The following is a 19,161-nucleotide window of genomic DNA, read 5'->3' as shown; positions in this document are numbered from 1 at the left end:
CCTCTCAGTCTGTGTGTCATCAGAATATTGGAGTATACTCCATGTCTGTGACATTGTGTAAGACATGTCTGTCCTATTTTACATTCTATTTTACTTTGTATTGCAGCTGAACTCATCACAGTAGCCATAGCCGAGCTTCGTGTTTCCTGTCCCGAGAGTGGCATATCGCTCCCAGCGGATCCCCCTCTCTCTGATCTCCTCTCCGTGTTGCTGCCACGATAATTCCATGTACTACATTTAAACACATTCCCTTTGCTTTGCAATTTGTTCAGCCTGGCATCATTACCACCCCGCTCAACCCCCATATTGCTGCATCCCTCTGGGTCACTCCTATCCCTGGCCTTTTCTGCCCCCTCCAGGGAAGCATTCTGTGCTTTTTATGTCCAGTCTGTTTTTATTCTGGCAAAGGAGCAAAGTGCCTAAACATGAATTGTATCTGCCCTCACCGCAATCCCTCGCTAAACTTTGTACATGACAAGTTGAGCGCAGCTGTTGTGTGTATGTGCATGCATGCATATTATGGGTATGTTTAGCGAATTAAGGAGAGCATGTAAAGGTATTTGGTGTTGATAGGGGTAGTTTAACTGTTGGCAGACAAGCAAGTAGTACTGGAACATCTTGCTGGTCTTTGGGGCTCATTTGTTTTCTCAAGGAAAGCAAATTTATACTTAACACATCCGCGTAGCCGTGAGGGTGCATGTGATAAAGTAAATTTCGTCTGCTGCACACGGGCATCTGTACGGGCCGACCACTCAGATTTATAACTGTGCAGACCATAAATGTACTGTATATAAAGATGGACAACATTACAGCTCCCCAAAAGTGAAGCCAAAACACCTGGATCGCCCCCTGGTGGCTGGCTGCAGTATAGGTCATAAGTCCCGCCCTCTCCATGTTAGCGGATGAGACATGGGCCAAACTAAAAAATACACATCAAATACATTTTTCCCAAAGATGATTTCTGTCATTTTAGGTAGTTCTTATCATGCTGATGCATATTCAAGTGTTCATTTTACATATAAATTTGGTTTTAATTAGTTATTTGATGCTATAAAAAAAAGGGCTGAGACGTCATGATTGACAGCTGTGATTAACAGCTGCTGAGTGAAGCAGTCGCAGCCAGAGGCTCAGGAATTGTACAAGAGAGGAGATGTAACTTTAACTATCCATAACTTTCACGAGTCTGTGTAATAGAACTTGTGTCAATTTGATCATAAATATAGTTATACAGACATTATGGTCAGTTGTTGTGTGTTTCAAGCCAAAACAGCTACCGTGGTGCTAACGTAGAAGCTAGGTGTCTCACGTTAGCAAGCTGTGGCTGCGCTCGGCTCGTGATTGGCTCGGGCGGGTTTGTGGACGGGACCGTCACTCGTGTTTAAAAGGTAACCTGCAAATTGCAAAACCTTGCAAAAAACATGCAAAAAGCTCTCGCGAGACTCGCTGCTCGACAATGTATCCTAACCATAACCATTAAAGGTCATTGCCTAACTTTAACCCTTTTGTGGGAGTTTCGCTATTTGCGTCTTACCTTCTAGCCACGACCCCTCGATACTGCGTTTCCAGCCCCCCAATCACTACTACACACACTCTGACTCTCCTAATGACATCAAAATCTCAAGATGGCAGGGATATTTAGGCTTCACTTTTGTACAGTTGGAGCAAGTGCAGACACATCGGCCATCTATATATAGTCTGTGATGCAGAAGCTGTCACAAGCGTACTGACCGCGTAATCAGACACCCAATGTAGTAAGTGCAGAACCGCGTGCACATCTACTCGTGCTTTGTAGAAGGGATACCACATCATCCAGAGATATAGAGATCAGATGACTGAATGACATATGAGAGTTTACACCATGTTGAGTTTGAGGATGTAAGGAATGTATTTAACAACAGGTTATCTTATATTGGGGGGGTTCTCTTATAGGGACAATAATCATAAATACATTTTTATATTGAACTTTTGTTTTATTTTTATCAAGTTATTTTACTTTTTCGGTTTTGAACGTCAGATAAGTGTCTTGTTTGGAGATAGAGGATACTTTTTAATCTTTCAGTGTGTCTATGTGTGTGTGTGTGTGTGTGTCTGTGGCTACAGGCTGCTGCTGGGACAATGACAGGGTGCGCCTCAGCCTCATTACTCACTGCTCCTGAGCCAAACAAGCACCACTGCCACCTCTCTCTCTCTCTCTCGCTCTCCCTCTCTCCCGCTCTCCCTCCTGCTTCATCTCTGTCTTTTTCTCTCTTCCTCCACCTCGCCCATTAGAGAGTGCTGATGGGACGTTTTTTGCAGAAAGGAAAAGATCCACACACACAAGCCTGGGCTGTAGAAGAAGGGGTTGTTGACAAGGGCAAAGACGTGTTGTTGTTTTATATAAGGGATGCATTTGTCTGTTGAGGATTGACTCGCTTAACTGGCTGCCAAAGCCCCCTTTTTCTCCCTACATGCCTCCCTCTCTCTATTATCTAGCCCATAGCGGGCTTCTTTTTTTTTGATAGGTCAGGACAAAGTTGAATTGTAATTATTCCAAGTATGGCGGTGAAGAAATTCTTTGGATTTTTTGAAAACCAAAATTCTACAAAAAATGTCAGAGCTGGAGAGCTAGCTTTAGAGTTAGTGATTTTTTTCTACTTCATTTTATGGCATTCGCAATCAAAGCACAACAAGCAAAAAACTACAGTCATATCTTGAGTGAAACTGCCATATCAGCACAATTAGCTATCAAGTCTGAACTTTAGCGTTCCAACAAAAAACACCCTTTTGCGCCATCACTTCTCCAAATGCTCGAGGGTCAGCCATCCACGACATTGAGGTGATGCTTCGTTCGACCTCGCTCGCACCGTCCTAGTTGATGGAGCTTCTTTTTTCTCCCCCTCCTTTAACCCTGACAGACTGTCGTTCTGACGAGATGACTGGAGATCAGTGGCGCTCTCATCCCTTGAAGTGGCTCCAGGTGTCACTCCAAGGGTACCCGCCCCGTTTGATCTGCCGTCGAGCGCCTGTCGGGCCACGGCACCCTCTGATTTCCCGGTCGGAGGGGAAAGAGGCTCTCCTGTCCAAAAGTTCCACTGCTACTTTTGAGTGACAGCGAGGGAGAGGGATCGGCGGCTGTAGAGCAAAACCGCAGCCGTAACCGTTTGGGAATGGCCCGTTTCCTGTTGTCATTATTTCCAAGCTCCCATTTAGCAGCTATAGGGAACCCTCTCACACGCACCCTCATGGGAGCGTTGTATAGAGGCGATCTTGATTTGATATGCTAGGCCCCAGCAGTCCAAACAACAGAAAAAGGGAAACAAAATAAACATCAGATGAAACCAAACCATTTTCACTGATCACGCTGTGGGCCTTGTCTTAAGAAGAACAAAAAAACATCCTCTCAAACATCTTCAGATGCTGTCCTAAGGAGGTCCCTGTCTTCACTGAGGAGCTGCACAAACAAAAAAGGACAGATGAAACAAAATGGAGGTATATATCTTTTCAGCAAACATAGATGCCTGTATCCTTCCTCCCTTTCATTTTATTATATCCGTTACATTTCCCCCCCCCCCACCTACTGTGAGCTTCTTTAGAAATTACAGGTGAGATCTCAGTCTGTGGCAGGGCCTGCCTTTCGTCTAGAGGGAGCAGGGGGATGGGTGGGGGTGGTGGGGTGGTGGGGGGGTAGATGGAGGAAAGACTGAGAAGGAGAGGAAAAAGAGATTCATGCTTTGCAGTACTGCTGTGTTGTTTGTGGCACTCTTCCCTTTGTGTGTCTGGCGATAACTTATTCAGCACAGGGCCATTCATCCAGGGGTTGAGCGCGGGCGTCCGTCAAGACGGAAAATAATGAGGCGACAGCAGCGCAGAGGATAGCTTTCTCCCTCTGCCTAGGTCGCCCCCTCCTACTCCTCCTCCTCCTCCTCCTCCTAGCCTCCCATTATCAGCCGATTTAAATAGATAATAGGGGGCCTTCTTCAGGACATTTTGAAGCAATTAGAATCTATCACATTGTCTCTTATTTGACTGTTGTTCCCTCCCAGCAAGCCATTGTGCATACTTCTGGGCATACTATGCAACAGCTGCCTGGAATATTGTGGAATGCCACAGCGTTACTGGATGCCAGTATATGTGTCAAGGAGAAAAAGGGGCTATTTTGTTTCCTATATCTTTGCAGTAGACTGCGCATGTCAGGCACTATTCCATCTTGAGCCATGCCAGGACATGGGATCCCTTTGCCATGATAAGTTGCTCTTGGGCTGCATTGCTGCTTGCCAGGATAAAGTGGCTCCTGCCCAAACACACTGTACATACCTTCGCTGCACTTTCAGTCAGCTCTCATTTAATTATTTCTCTCGCTATCTTTGTGCAGTCTATTTTGTTGGCTAAAAGTGGAAAGGGAAGACCTCCTGTGCTCTTGAACTACATTAATTTAAATGATCGCAGTTGATAACTTCATAGGAAAGCATGTCCAACGGGGTTCAAGGTTCTAGTTTGCAACTGTGTGTAGTTTTATTCCCAACAAAGATATCTAAGTAGTTTTTCAAAACAACAAAATAAGTCAGCTGTCTAAGTCGTGTTTGCATCAGGATGGATGGTTAAGTATAGTTTTCGCTGTTATTGTTGTTGCCCCTCAGATCTCTCTTTGGCAGGGTGCAAGAGCGTGAAATATTTACAAATGCTGAATTTTGACTCGTTTTTCTTTTTAATATTTTCTTCTAACCCATCAATCATTCACTGCGCCTCTGTGTGTCTGTATCTCATCCTAACAGACCCCCAGGATGGTGCAATGAAACAAAGACAGTACATTGTTGCCATGTTGTTGATGGCATAAAAGATCCCCTTTATCACGATGGGCAAAACAATAAAAAGAGGACCACTTTTTTTTTTTTCAAGGAAGTGAGAAGGTTGTATGGCGAGACATTTGTAGGCATCAGGATTCAAGAGGAGCTCCTGTCAAAAGACTTAAGCAAAAAAACAAACCATGAGTGCTTTTATTCTAAACACAAAAATAGATTTTGATGTTTTTCTATCCCAAAGGCCGGAAGGCAAAAGGACAGACCCCATCACCCCACCCATCCCTTACTTTGGTTTGGAGGGGCTTCCTGTGAAGGGCATTCCACGATGTGTAAAACACAAGAAAAAAGAGCTTTAAAAATATCTTATTTGGTCAATCCAATCTCTTAATGCAGTTTATTATTACACAAAAATTAAATCTCAATATTTTTTTAATTCCTTCTATTGTCCGATGAAAATTCTTGGATACAAGCATCTCAGACAAAATAAATACAACAAAAACAAAGTGCAAAGTAAAATTGTGGCTTTTGTTCTTGAGTCATGTAGTCATATTTCAGTTCAATAGTTTCATTAGTCAATAGCAGTAAATAATGAAATTCCTTCCTCCATCCCTTGATGCTCTATACTTATCTGCATGTAAATATCCATCAAAACCCGACCAAAACCCAACCGGTCGAGGCAGATGGCCGCCCACCCAGAGCCGGGTTCTGCCCAAGGTTTCTACCCGCTAAAGGGGAGTTTTTCCTTGCCATTGTCGCATGGCAATGCATGCTCATGGGGGATCTCTTGTTGAGTACCATCTAGACCTGCTCTATCTGAAAAGCACCTTGAGATAACTTCTGTTATGATTTGACGCTATATAAAAATACATTGAATTGAATTAAATTGAAAATACCCTGTAACCTCTTGTAATTCTGCAGTGTTCTGTCAATTAATAATATATAATACTATGGAGAAGATTTAGACTCTTGGTCACAAAGAATCTTTAAGTGGTTCAATATCTTCAGTTTCGTCATGGTCGTATAACAGAGGTAAATCACTTCAAACTGTTGTTGTGCATTGTTGACCCAATTCAGCGTGGTCATTGACCCTTTAGAAAATGACTGATGTTCAGACAAAGAGGCCATCATTTTAAACTGCCACTGCCTATAGACTGAATGCAACGCTAGACGTCCAAGGCCTTAATTTGAAATTGTAGTGAAAGTGTTGTGAGGGTATCTTATATCATGGTGAAAGAGATATGCAGCTTCAGTTTGCCATCCATAGCCTCACTTAAGCACGCCCTCTAACTAGATTCAGTAGAGCTGATTAGTGCAGGGTGACAATACATTATGTATTAATCTTAATAAAGCAACAAAAAAGGTTAGTAAAGGTTTAATAATGATATAATAGGTAAGTTAGTTAAACTCCGTGTTATTTGAAAAATGAAATGCTGCATCAGAATGTCAGGGATGTTTGAGATACTGCATGTGACAAATAAACCAAACAGACGAGTCACATCCAGAGCCGGCTCTGACAATCACCCAAGCATGACCACTGAGATGTGTTGAATGCTCTTGTGTGGATGTAGACGATTGAATTATCACTAAACCCACTGAAACACAATTTCTTAGGGTCAATTTGAGACACATGTTGTTTTGTTTGTTACTCCGAGTCTCTCCCTAGAGGCCTTTGTCCCTGCAGTCCAGCGAAAAACATGGCTGGACATCGAATCGTAACGGTCCTCCCTCTCTTCATGATTGATGCCTCAAACCATCATCTGTTGTCGCCAAAATCGTAAGGACAAAGCAGAGTTATGCCACAAAAGCCTGTAGAACCCTGATCAGTGGAGAAAACCCAAGTCAGGTCCAATGCCCATAGAGTCCAATTTTAGCCCATGGACCATAGGAAGTTTCCTAGATGTCGTATAATTAGACGGTATGCAGTTAATCCTAAGGGACCGTTTGGCCGGGCGCTGTCTTTCCACTCTCAAGCTTTTCACTCATATGTAATCGTCTTGAACTTGTCAGTCATCGCTTTAAAATTATTCATCTTATTGCTTCAAAAAAGTGTTGACAATTCTAGTCAACATTATTTGAAAAGGGGCAAATAGACATATACCTTGATATGCTGATAATCCAGCATAATGAGATAATCTCTCATGACATACGCTGGCTGAGAAATTTGAGTCAAGTGCAGTACACGTTCAAGCCCTTGGCCTGGCTTGGGTTTTGGGGAGTGAACCAGCCATGCACGGCTGGTAATGACAGGTTCCATGTTGCCCGTGGCTTGTGGCCCGCTGCACTGTTTGTTTGGAGAGTGGTGCTCGGCCGTGAAGTGCTGGCCCAGCTGGCAGCAGTTCCGTTGCCCCTTTGGCCCGATGACTGGGGCTTGTTTGGCCCACACCAGCCAGGCAGACTGGCATCCAGGAGGCTGTGGAGGAAGAGGTGGAGGAGAGGGGGTGGGGGGTCTGACAGAGGAGAGGAGCTGTTGGCTGAGCACCCTGGTGCTAGGCCAGGCCTGCTGCCAACTGGAGAGAAGACTTCCCCACTCACACCACGATCTTCACGTCTCTGTGGCGACAGGGATCTTAGTTTGCACCTCAAGGGTCAACATCATCCCATCGTGATCTGTCTCGGCTTCAACAACCTTACTCACAGAACACCACTGAAAAACTTTGCAAATATATATTTTGATTTTTTCTTTTTTTCCCCCTGTAGTGTAATATAACACAAATATTGTCTTTTACACACACACATACATGCACTTTGCCTCCACAGTCCAAAAGTTCAGTTGCCCATATTGCATTTGCCAAAGTTCTTGCAGGGATGTGAAAATGAAAAATGCTGACCTATCAAGTCATTCCCTTCACTCTTTCGAGTGTTATTTTTCAGGATTATTTCCTATGCTACTGGCAACAAGAATAAAATGCTAATCACAATTTACAAAATCCAGAAACGCTAACTAAATTGATGTAAATAAAAATAGCAGAAAGTATTTTTATTTGATTATATATATGCAGTTGGGTTCAACAAGAGGCCATGAACTCTCACCGGAGGTAACTCTTTCAATGTGCCACACACTGTAAGTTATAAAGAAAAATGTACAACATACAGCTGGTTTGAGCAACAAACATCACAACTATATATCTATATGTATCTCAGCCTCTTAGCCACAAGGATAACCCCTACACAAATATCCAATTCTTTCTAAACCATCACTTAAAGCCCTGAAAACCATTGCCTCCCAAAATGTAGAGCCGCTTTGTTTATTTTCTGAGTGTTTGCTAGGTCACATGGACATCCTGTCAGCCATCGTGTAAACTTTAAACCCCAACCCATATTCTGATGGCGCCAGGGCTAACATTGCTTCAGTGTTAAAGGGAAGTTGTGAGGACATTGATGTCTTGGCCTGGCATCCCAGTGTCACTTTCCCAGCCTGTTTGTGGAGCCCGCCAATCTCCTCATTCTCCTCAGCTGACCTGAATGCATCACCGAGTATCACACACATGTGAGGAGCCTGATACCCCTAGCCAACAACAAATGTTTTCCTACCGTTACCATTGCATTACTATTGCGCACAACCTTCGTCTTTTGACCTGGCTCACACTGAGGCTCTGTCGGTTAGATGTTTTCGCCTGACTCTTCAGGCCAAGACTCTATTTTATTTAACAAGACGTCGACGCACACCCATCCCATCTAAAAGTTCCCCTGTGGTATAGCATTTCAGAACAGACTTGACATAAACCATTTCTAAACACTGGTTGCATTTCACCAATCTTTAATTATATCGTTTGGTAGAGGCCGAGGTACAGAGTTGAAGCAAAGCACCATGTTAGCAAAGCGTATAATAGTGAGGGACACCACAGCCAGAGGACAGTGGGTTGAGAGGAGGGAAAAATATCGTACACAAGCAAATGCTGAAAGAAAGATTAAGGTGTTAAAGAGTTCACAGACTTTAAAACAAATATTTTTATAAACTTTGTATGGCCTAGATGATATATTTTGGTTGACTTCCAAAATTTTAAAGGGGAAATACAAATGAAAAACTCACTTTTTCGGTGCCTACAAACCCACAAACTGTGAAATTAGACAACCCAGTCAGTTTTTTGTGGGGTGCCCAGATCAGAAAAGTTGTGATTCAACAAGCCATTCAGATTTGGCTCCCCTTCTTATGTCACGTGCAGGCTCATTACAATATACCACCCCTTAAAGAGACAGGAACTAAAACAGAGCGTTTCAGACAGGTATATTCAGACAGAACCTATGAGGAAAATAATGTGTTTTTTGAACATTAAAGCATGTAAACATGTTCTACTAGAAACCTAAAATACAAGTATGAACCTGAAATTGAGTATGATATGTCCCCTTTAAAACTATTTGATTTGTGATGGAAAGTCTGGTTTGTGATGATAGTAGTGGAAAGTTATCGATTGAGAGATTTGTTGTCATTTTCAGAGTATCTTAAGTTACTGTTCATTCACTTAACTCTGCATAAGGTACTACATCTTACTATAAACTGACAAATCTCCCTTTAAGGTACATTTTAAACAACATGCGATTAATTGCGATTCAATATTTTAATCAAATGACAGCCCTACTATAAACATAGAAGTAGTTAACACAGTTCCTCTGCCGTGACCTTTGAATGAACCTCAACCTGTCAAGACAACAGTCCACATTCAGGTATTAATTGTCAGTATGTATTGCAGGATTCATGACTGATGCCCGCACTAATACAACATTGTTACTAATTAAATCGGTGTACTTATTTTGTGCCCGTCTTTCATTTCTTTTCCACTGTTACCTCATTGCTCGACATATTTCAGCTCAGTGTCAAGAGGCCAGCCATGGTCAGTCAATTAATTGTAGGTATACAAACCATTGGGTTGCATTCCAGTTGCACAGTGTTTCAGTGTATTATGGTGCCATGAAGAGTATCATTGTAGCCCAGAGCGATGGTTAAGCCTTCCTCCAGCTCTGTGACAAAGGCGGCTGTGAGGTCGTGCCCGAGGCCAGGACTATCAGAGCTATCAGTCTGGCAGAGAGAGAGAGCACAACAACAAGCCCTGTCAAATAATGGTGTCAACACTGGGATTGTTTAGCTTCATTTGTGCAAGGAATGTCCCTGGTTTAATGGTGACATGTCGCTGTCTATTGACTCAGTGGGTCAGATTTTACCCCGTTGTTGATTCGGTTTCTCTCTCTCTCGCTGTAGAATGGTATATTGTAGTGTATTCCGTTCGTTGATTTGAAATATTTCCCTTTTCTCAAACTTTAAGATGTCAGAAAGGTCAGTTGTCAAGGATAGTTGGCCTGAAGACATAGATGTGGGAGGTGACATGATAACTCATGTTTCACTGAAGCTTTTCTCGCCTCCCACTGAGACCTGTATTGTATAAGACTGATCAGATATTCCCATTTTTTTCCTCCTTGTTTGTTAAGTTTGGTTGTAGTTCAGTCATCGATATATAGAAGTAGGCATAATCCTGAAAGTCTGGCAGTGAGCGCGTAGGATTTATTGTCCCCGAGCTGAACTTACAAATGGACTTTTCAATCGCTTCTTAGTGATCTGCAGTTTTAAACACGGCTTATTTCACATGCACTTAATGGTTTTGAGGTCTATGTTAAAATAAAAGAGAGAAGTCAGTGTTAAGTGTGGCCATGCTGTTGTGAAGGAGTCTTTCCGGATTGCTCGTTGCCTTCTGAACTGTCCGTTATTATTGAGCCCCCTCTGCCATTCCTTACCCTCTGAGTTTCAGCGCTTCCTTTACCTGACTGGCTGGATAAAATGATTTCTTTTCTCCCATCTTCTTCTCTAGTCAGAATATTGCTTCCCCCCGCCGCCACACCACATCCCCCTCCCTCTCTCCTAACGGTAAACGTTAAGATCCAGGAGTGGATCAATGGCTGTTATCCTTTGATGTGCTAGGACGCATTACGAGCGGTGAGTTCTAATTGGAGCAGAGAGCTGAGGATCAATGTTGGCTGTAATTGCCTGACACAGGGATGGGTGTGAGACTTTATTATCATTAATATTTAGACATGATGTGGGAGGAACCAGCCGAGGCTAAATGTACAACGGCGGTGCGAGCCTTTGATCTCGGGAGATAAGCAGATCGATTGAGGGTTGGTGGGGGGTGGCTGAAGGAAAAGAGGTCGCGGAAGTGTGGCGAGCTGGACGGCCGAATTAGCGAGGCCCGCATCGTGGATTTTATCGGATTTCTCGGGGAAGTTTCCCTTCGGCTCTGGAAAGGTCACGCTGGGCCTCACTCCTCCCCATAGCTAAAATAACAGCCTGGCATCTGGTCAGCGTCAAGGGAGGAAAGAGGGCAAGTAGGTTTAATTTGAAGTTTGGTCACAAATTGAAGATATTTGGAGAATGGGCACCATTATGCATTCATTAATTTAGGAGTTACTGAAAGAGCAAAAAAAGTTCCAAAATAGCCATGCCCTTGTTTAGGCGTTTTTGCAACCTCACATGGTTCTCCATAAATCTTACTAGTTTAGGGATGGATTTAAAGTTAGTAGTGAGAAGTAGGAGGGATGAAGAGATATTTAGTGTGCGTCTTGTTGACAGGGTCCATTGTTTGGGAGACGTAACAGAATATGACGGAGGAAGAGGCCCTACGGGGTTCGGGGCTGCTTCCTTGGTGTCAGCAAACACAAGACGATGTTACCTAATCTTATGAGTAACGGAGGGGGTTAGACTGTCTGATGGGACACTCCCTGTCTGGCAGCGTGACCAGAGGGGGCAGGGACTATCCCCTCTGTCCGTGGAGGCTGAGGGCACGCTGAAACCGTGAGGCCGTGGTGTACACGCTCAATTCTGTCTCCTCTGTTTTTGTCATCGGGTTCCCCAGGGACTGATACCTTAATCATTGTACTTAGCGGGACAAAGATGGGTAACCAGTTGCACAACAATAACAGGTGTGTTAGTTTTCATGGCTGTGACCTGCTGCCTGGTGTTGGACAGAATGAGAAGCCCGGCAGGATCCAGGTCAGCAGGGATAACGATCCTGAAAGGAGATTAAGTGAGGAGGGGTTGTAAAATGACACAAACTTGACTTCGACACCCACAAGTTTTCCGAAAAGTCCACCAACCAATTATGCAACCAAATATTTCTTTATGTAGCACTTTTATACAAGAAATGCAGCTGAAAGTGCTTTACAGTTGCAAACAGACAATTACAGGTGAAGCCATAAAAGAGAGCAACAACCAGTGCATATCAAAAATGACATGTTGGAACAAATATGTTTTTATCACATTTGTGGTTTAAGTGTATGAAATTAAGGCACTGTTTATTGTTTATCTGGATCCCCATTAGTAGTTGCCTTGTCAACGTTTACCGTTGCCATCAACTACTCTGCCTGAGGTTCATATTAAAAGTCTACTCTATAATTATGCTGTAATTTGGTGTTACACACAGTACATTATATAATACAGTGTGTTTTGTGTTTTTAAGAGCTGCATTATTGATTAAAAAAACACTGGCAAAACTAAGAAAATATGGCTAAAACTTCCTTGAATTGATTTAGATTTTAACTAGTGCTGGGGATACAGCCAAAATCTTCTATCACGATAGGTCATTTCATATCTTGATAATGATATATATGACAATATAGCAGGTTTTCTGGTAATTCCATTAAATAAATAATCTATAACAACATGGTAAAGCCTATTTTTGTATACTCTTATGTGAAATAAATACTTGACAAATGACTTGAAAGTAGACTCAAGTACTGTTTTCTCATTTTAAAAATTTGAGTGCAAAGTAGAAATAACATTTTTAAGTGAAATTATAGAGAAAAAAATAAATAAATATAAGCCTATAAGTTAACGCAATAATAACACTTTAACGCTAATTCATTTTAACGCCACTTATTTCTTTATCGCATTAGCGCAACTTGCGATTTTTAATCAACCTCTTAAAAATAGCGACTAATAATTTTAATCAATTGACAGCCTTAAGAAAAATATTTTTATATTGTTTTGACAAAATATATCGTCATATTGCCCAGCCCTAATTTTAAGTCATACAAGCAAAAGCTGATTATGTAACATATTTAGTAAAATAGAGCTGACTGCCACTTTTCTCTTCTATGCATCCTCTCATTACTGCTTTTCTCACTTTTAAAATACAATCCTACAGTTGTTGAGCCTTTGTGAACAGTATTAACGATAGGTCCGCTTTGTCTTTCCATTCATTGCTTTGCATCCCTAACAGTACATTGTGCAGAGGCTAGCACCATTGTGGAAAACCTCAGGGTTGTGCAACAAATGGCCCATTGTGTAACATTTCTTATCATTACACCAGCTCCAGCAGTGTTAACACATATGTGCATCTATTGTGTTTGGTTCGGCACATGTGTACAAAGCACGCACTGTCTATGAACTTATACAGTAGTAACCAAAGACTAGGAAGTTTTCTCAATTACAACTTCAAAATATACTCATAAATAATAAACGTGGTGATAAGAACACAGACACCCTGGCAGAAAAGAGCTGACATTTGCCATGTGGGGAATTTTGCTTTTATAGTTAGTGAAAGCCAGTGTTGTTTCCTCTATGAATATCTGCACTCAGGCCAGCTTTTGTGTTTTTACCGTCACAGCTCAGTGTTTTCAATGTGCCCACATTTTCAAAGTTCTTATTTAGCCTCTTGTAAGAGGCTCGTCTTTCGACAGTTAATGTTAAAAGTTAGCTCAGTATGCTCAGTCCTCTCTTGTGTGCCCGAAATGTGTGCGTGTATATTTCTGAAGTGTGTTTGTGTGTGTGCATGCCCAGATTTGTCTTTATATCTGCTGTGTGTGTGCAGCGCGCACATGCCCGGGTGCATGTGAATGAGGGAGTGAGATAAGAAGGAGATGAAGAGTCGTTCAGAGGAGCTTTCTCACTCAGAGGCGTCCCCATCTGTTCGCCTGGGCCTAATTGTTCCTGGGTGCGAAGACACGGGAAAAAAAAAAAGGGAGGAAAGCAACTGTACTCGTCCCCTGTCCCAGAGTTATTTCTGTAACATTAAAAGAGCGCCACCAGCGCGCTCCAGATTATTGCCATGTAAATAATGGCACTTGGCTCGATTCCCCGCTAATGAATGTCATTTACGTTTCCAAACGAGGATTAATTATCGACCGAGGACCCCGCTCTCCTCCCACGGGGAGCACGTCGCAATTAGCTGCCAAAAGATGGCTGCTAATATTTGTGTTTTTTAAAATACGTCTATATGTACGTAAGTGTGCATATGTTCTTGTGACATGGTGAATAACCTCCCAATTAACTGTCTACTTAATTCTGTGGAGAGAGACCCAAGAGAGGAGAAGAGCAGCTTAATGTCCTCGCCTCAATTGAAATATAAGTTTTTTTTTTTTTTGGTTGGATGTTGGTGTTGGACATTGTTGTTGTGAAACTAAGGGGAAAAGAGAGTTGTGCTGCCTTTGGAGCCAGCCTCCCGGTTGCAAAATAAGGCCAGGAAAACAAACACGGGCCTCAAATTAGATTTCCCAAAACATTGCATTCCCTCTCATTTTACACACCACTGTGGCCGGCAGACGAGAATAGAATAACTCGTGAAATCCGCTTTGGATTCAGAATGGCACAGTCACTGGAATACTTGACAAACGAGTGCCCTTTGGACATATCTGATGACCCTGTCCTCTTTAGAAAAACAGATCTGAAAGTCTTACATAATTTACCTTCTTTAGGTATGTTGTGAAAATACACATCTTATGTGGATTTGCTCTCACTGATAGGACAGTCGAGCTATTAAAAACTCCCCTCTCTTACTCTTTAACTCTCATGTCAAATCCACCTTTCCTCACTCCTCTCCTCCTTTTTTCACCTCCGTCGAATTGCCTCTCCTTGCATGGGCTATGTGAACTGATGCACTTAACCCAAATGAAGGAGAAGATGGGGATAAGGGTTATTCCCTTCGACAGTGGCACCGTTTGAGGTGTGGACCCCCTCCAGAGAACCTGAGACTTTGATAATGCTGCCGAGCTGAAAGGGTTAAATTCAAAAAGGCCCCCGACTTCTGAAGGAAAAATATGAAGAGATCCGTCCTGTCAGGTTCAAACCAACAAGCCATTTTCAGTAAATGTGAGCAGTTTTAGCTTAGTTTTGTTGTGTTTTTACTTTCAAGTTGTCGAGTAGCCTTTGACCAGCTGACCAAGGAAAGTAGATTTAAAGTGACAATAGCAATATTTCTTAAAGATCAAAATAATTTTCTTTATATAATTCAAAGAAATGATTCACTTTACTGTCATAGAGGAGTAAAGAAACCAGAATATATTCACATTTAAGAAGCTGGAATCAGAGAATTTGTACTTTTTTTGCTTAAAAATTGACCCAAACCAATTAATTGATTATCAAAATAGTTGGCGATTCATTTAAAAGTAAACAACTAATTAATTATTCGTTGCAGCTCTAATCACAATATTTATTCAGTGGAGCACAAGAGGCTTAATATCAGTCTCAAAGTATTATGTAATTGATTTTTCAACTTTTCTTAATCAAGCTACATTCCCGCCTGCTTTGTCAACAGGAGGCCGGTCGAGGTGACAGCCGGCACGCTAAGAGGGGGCTTGTGTGTCACACATGCCAACAGAGACAGGGGTTATGATAATGGATAACTGTGAGAAAAGCTCGGAGGGCGGGAGTCTAGAAGAGGTGGCAGTTGGACACGTACTATACTGTGAACTATAGTCATCTCCCCTACCCTCCTCCCTCTTCTCCACCGTGTTTTATGGCTAGATTCTGTTACTGCTCCCTGGCTCACCTCGCAGTGTGAAATGAGCAAGTCTCGACTATCCTCGTCACCCCACCCCACGAGCTCGCAGACACACGTGAGCGCAGCCAAGAATGCCGTTTCTGTTTGGGTCTAAACATGTGGAGGTTTATGATCTGCTGAGTGTGTCATTTGTAAAATGCGGTTGTACAGTATATGTCACGGTGCTTAAGGTGGTGTGTACATTCAAGCGTGTGTTTATGATTCCTCTAAAGAGAGATGGACTTGTCGTCTATGCGTACTTACTGTACTGCTGACATTATATTTACATTAGTAGGTAAACTATTGTAGATAGTAAATAATATTAAGTATTCTAGCATTCCTACATCACCCTCCAATCCTTTCTCTACGTTCTTTTAACTAGTTTCCCTGGCCCTTTCCTTACTTTCTTTCTCTCTTTGTCTCTGAGGGGAGGGCGGGGGGGCACGCTCCAGGCTGCAGCAGGTTTAGCAGGTTCTGAGGAGCGCGAGAATAATTCTGGATCTGCTCCGTTTCATCATCTCCCGCTGTCAGAAGTTTTGTTTCTGAAGCAGGAGCCTAAACACTTGCTTCCTCGGATGATGTGTCACAAGTGGCACTTTGTTGAGCAGTTGTATGTATTCGTCTCTGGCAGGTTTTTACATAGTGGAAATGAACAGCAACTGTGCAGCGAGCAAGTTGTGATCTCTGTTTAGTGTAAACCAGGGCTTTGTCAGAACTTGTATTCTTGTTGTGTAGTGTTTGTGTTCGTTTCAGTGTTTGATTTGTTTTTGGGTGCGGGAGTTCCCACAGTCTCACCCAGACGCTATACCCCTGACATAAAATGGAATATTCCCTTTCGATTTAGTTTCAGGATATTCACAACTACTGCTTCATACTGTATGTACTATGACCAGGAACCATATGCGTATTTGTAATTTAGATAAACTAGTGCAGTGCCCATTGGGAGCGCGTACCCATCTGGAAATGGGCCGATTGCTTTGACCCTAGAAGTTCTGCTTGCAGCGTTGTCGAGAACCGTGGTATGGCTGCTTGTACCCGGCAAGTGTGAAGGTGATTGGATGAACGGTTCTTGAGATATGCGAAGGAAAATCGTACATACACAGACAGAGATTCCTTCCTTTATTATAGTTAGATGATGCTGCTACAGCAACACCTATGGGCCAAATGGCACCAAATTTGCCATGGTCACTCACAGGGTTGGAAATTAGCACCAGCCATCAGATTTTGGAGTCTACTAGACACAGTGGCAGGTGGACAAAAATTAATACGTTAATTTCCAACACTCAGACATCACATGTCCACCAAATGTGGTCCCAATAGCACAAAGCGTTCAGGAGATATGTAATTTTTTGTAATATAAGCCCTGTCCACAGCATTAGAGCTAAATTTGAGGGGCCAGCTATCGCAAAATTGTATATAACATCAAAAATCCAAAAAAGTAACTTCTTCCGGCTTGGTCCAGAGATGTTCTGTACCAAATTTGGTGACGATTGCTCAAAATTTGTAGGAGTGGCAGCAAAAAATCTGATTTGAACACCATTTAAAATGGTGGAAAATCAAGTTAGACGCAAATGGGCGTGGCTTATATTGATAGATTCGTCAAGACCCCATAAAATCTTGAAATTTTTTTTTGTATCTGAGAGTTACGGTTCATAAATTCAAGGCCAAAATGTAAATTTCTTTGTGATAGCGCCACCATCTGGCCATCAAATTCAACACTGCACTCCATTGGGCTCTGAGCTATACACCCGCCAAGTGTGAAGTAGATCGGATGAACGGTTCTGGAGCTATGCAAAGGACAAACAGACAGACAGACTTGCTTTATAGTTAGATTTGATATACATATACTGTACTGAATATATCAAATATATATCAAAAACTTGAAACATTTTGAATCATTCCACAAGTGCAAAAGCAATTACTTATTAACATCATAAGAATTTGCAGTGTCATACTCATTGTTGCCAAAATACAGGCATACAGGAAGTGTTATCAGGTGAAGCAGGCATTGTAAGATGGATAATGGTGTGAGTAAAGTAAAGTTAAACCTTTCTTTACTGTAGTGAGTAGAAGATTTAACCCAGTAGTCATTCAGTACATGTTTTCATGCAGGTTTGCTTTGGAATAGGAACCCTTTTGACATATAACTCTTTGTTACTAACTCAAACCCCTTGAAACTACCTGTGTAGTTCAAAGGCGAATGTTTTCAGAACCCGTGGAAGTGGATGTGAAGGCGTTGAAATGTTTTTTAAAGTGCCCGTGTGCATGAGGTTTAAGTGAATAAACAGATAAATAACCACCAGCTCTTGTAGAACGAGTCCCTCTGGCCACGGGCCAAACAGGTAATTCCTCCGGCATAGTTTTTGGAAGGGCCACAGCGAGCCAAGCCTGCCTCGGCAGTCAGACTGTCTGCACATTTCTGCCGCTGATGGCATACCAGGGGCGCCATTTTCCTCTGTGAGACAGACAAGCCGGAGGATCTGATTGGCCTTCCGCCAAAGCGCACTCACAAAGGCTCCTTTGACAGCAGGTCAGTCGGTTAACCAAGCAGTAGGCAGAGGGAGAGAGGGATAAGCCAGAAAAAAACAACTCTTCTTCACCTCTTCACCCTTAAGCTTCATTAAAGGGCTCTTCACACTAAGAAAAAAAAGATGCAAAAATTTAAAAACAAACAGTTTCAGTTATTTGTTTTTGTTTTTTAGAGAATGAGTTGCATTAGTGGCTCTGTAGACATTCAGCTCTCATTGGGAGGACTGGATGCTGCCTACGCATCTGCAGACGTGCCTCAGTAGCCGCGGTTCCATTCACATATTTCTATTCGCATTTGGAAGTATTAGAAAAGCTGTACGGAAGCAGCAAAATTTAATAAAACTTCCTCAATTGCAAAAACAAGTTTTAATACTCTCTTGAGGTGGTTTTTGCCTTTATCGAAAAAGAGTTGATGTGCTAAATAGGATATGGAAACGCCTTTGCTGAATAAATTCTGATGTAACGAACACTTGACTCACTCGACTGATCAGCTGTTTCTGCTGTCAGCGTCTTCTCAGATATTCCCATAACGTGCAAATGCTTGTTTACGTCCCCGGCAGTGGTGGGAGAAGTAATTCCATAGCCTAAAATTACTACATTTTAAGTAAAAGTCTTGAATTGAAAACGTTTCTTAAGTAAAAGTACAAAAGTTCTATCAGCAAAATGTAATTAAAGTAGGAAAAGTAAAAGTACTCATTATGCAGAATGGCTCCTCTCACAGTGTTATATTATCATAGAATATTATATTGTTCTGATTTTATCATTAACAAATGCACGTAAGAGATCTTTAATGTTGTAGTTTGTCAATGTGGAGCCAATTTTTGATGATGACTTTTTATACTACTGGGTAGATTAGTAGTATAGTACCGCATCATATAATGTAATCTGATCATTTAAAAAGTAACTTGCAACTATAAGTGTCAAGTAAATGTAGTGGAGTCAAAAGTAATATAACAATTATATAACAATATTTACATCTGAGATATAGTGAAGTAGAAAGTAGCATGAAATAGAAATACTTAAGTACAATTTTGACATACTTGTACTTTAATTGAGTATGTCAAAATTGTACTTAAGTACAGTCCTTGAGTAAATGTACTTAGTTACATTCC

At 42.0% G+C, this 19,161-nt stretch overlaps 1 protein-coding gene across 6 annotated transcripts in view; it reads left to right on the top strand.

Annotated features, from left to right (window-relative positions):
* Positions 1–19,161, top strand: part of vti1a (vesicle transport through interaction with t-SNAREs 1A) — a 135,930-nt gene that overhangs the window by 97,633 nt on the left and 19,136 nt on the right. The window lies entirely within an intron of this gene.

This window comes from Sebastes fasciatus, chromosome 20 (assembly GCF_043250625.1).
Source record: "Sebastes fasciatus isolate fSebFas1 chromosome 20, fSebFas1.pri, whole genome shotgun sequence".
NCBI lineage: Eukaryota > Metazoa > Chordata > Actinopteri > Perciformes > Sebastidae > Sebastes > Sebastes fasciatus.
The sequence above is the reverse complement of the archived record's forward strand: the minus strand, read 5'-3'. Positions and strand labels throughout refer to the sequence as shown.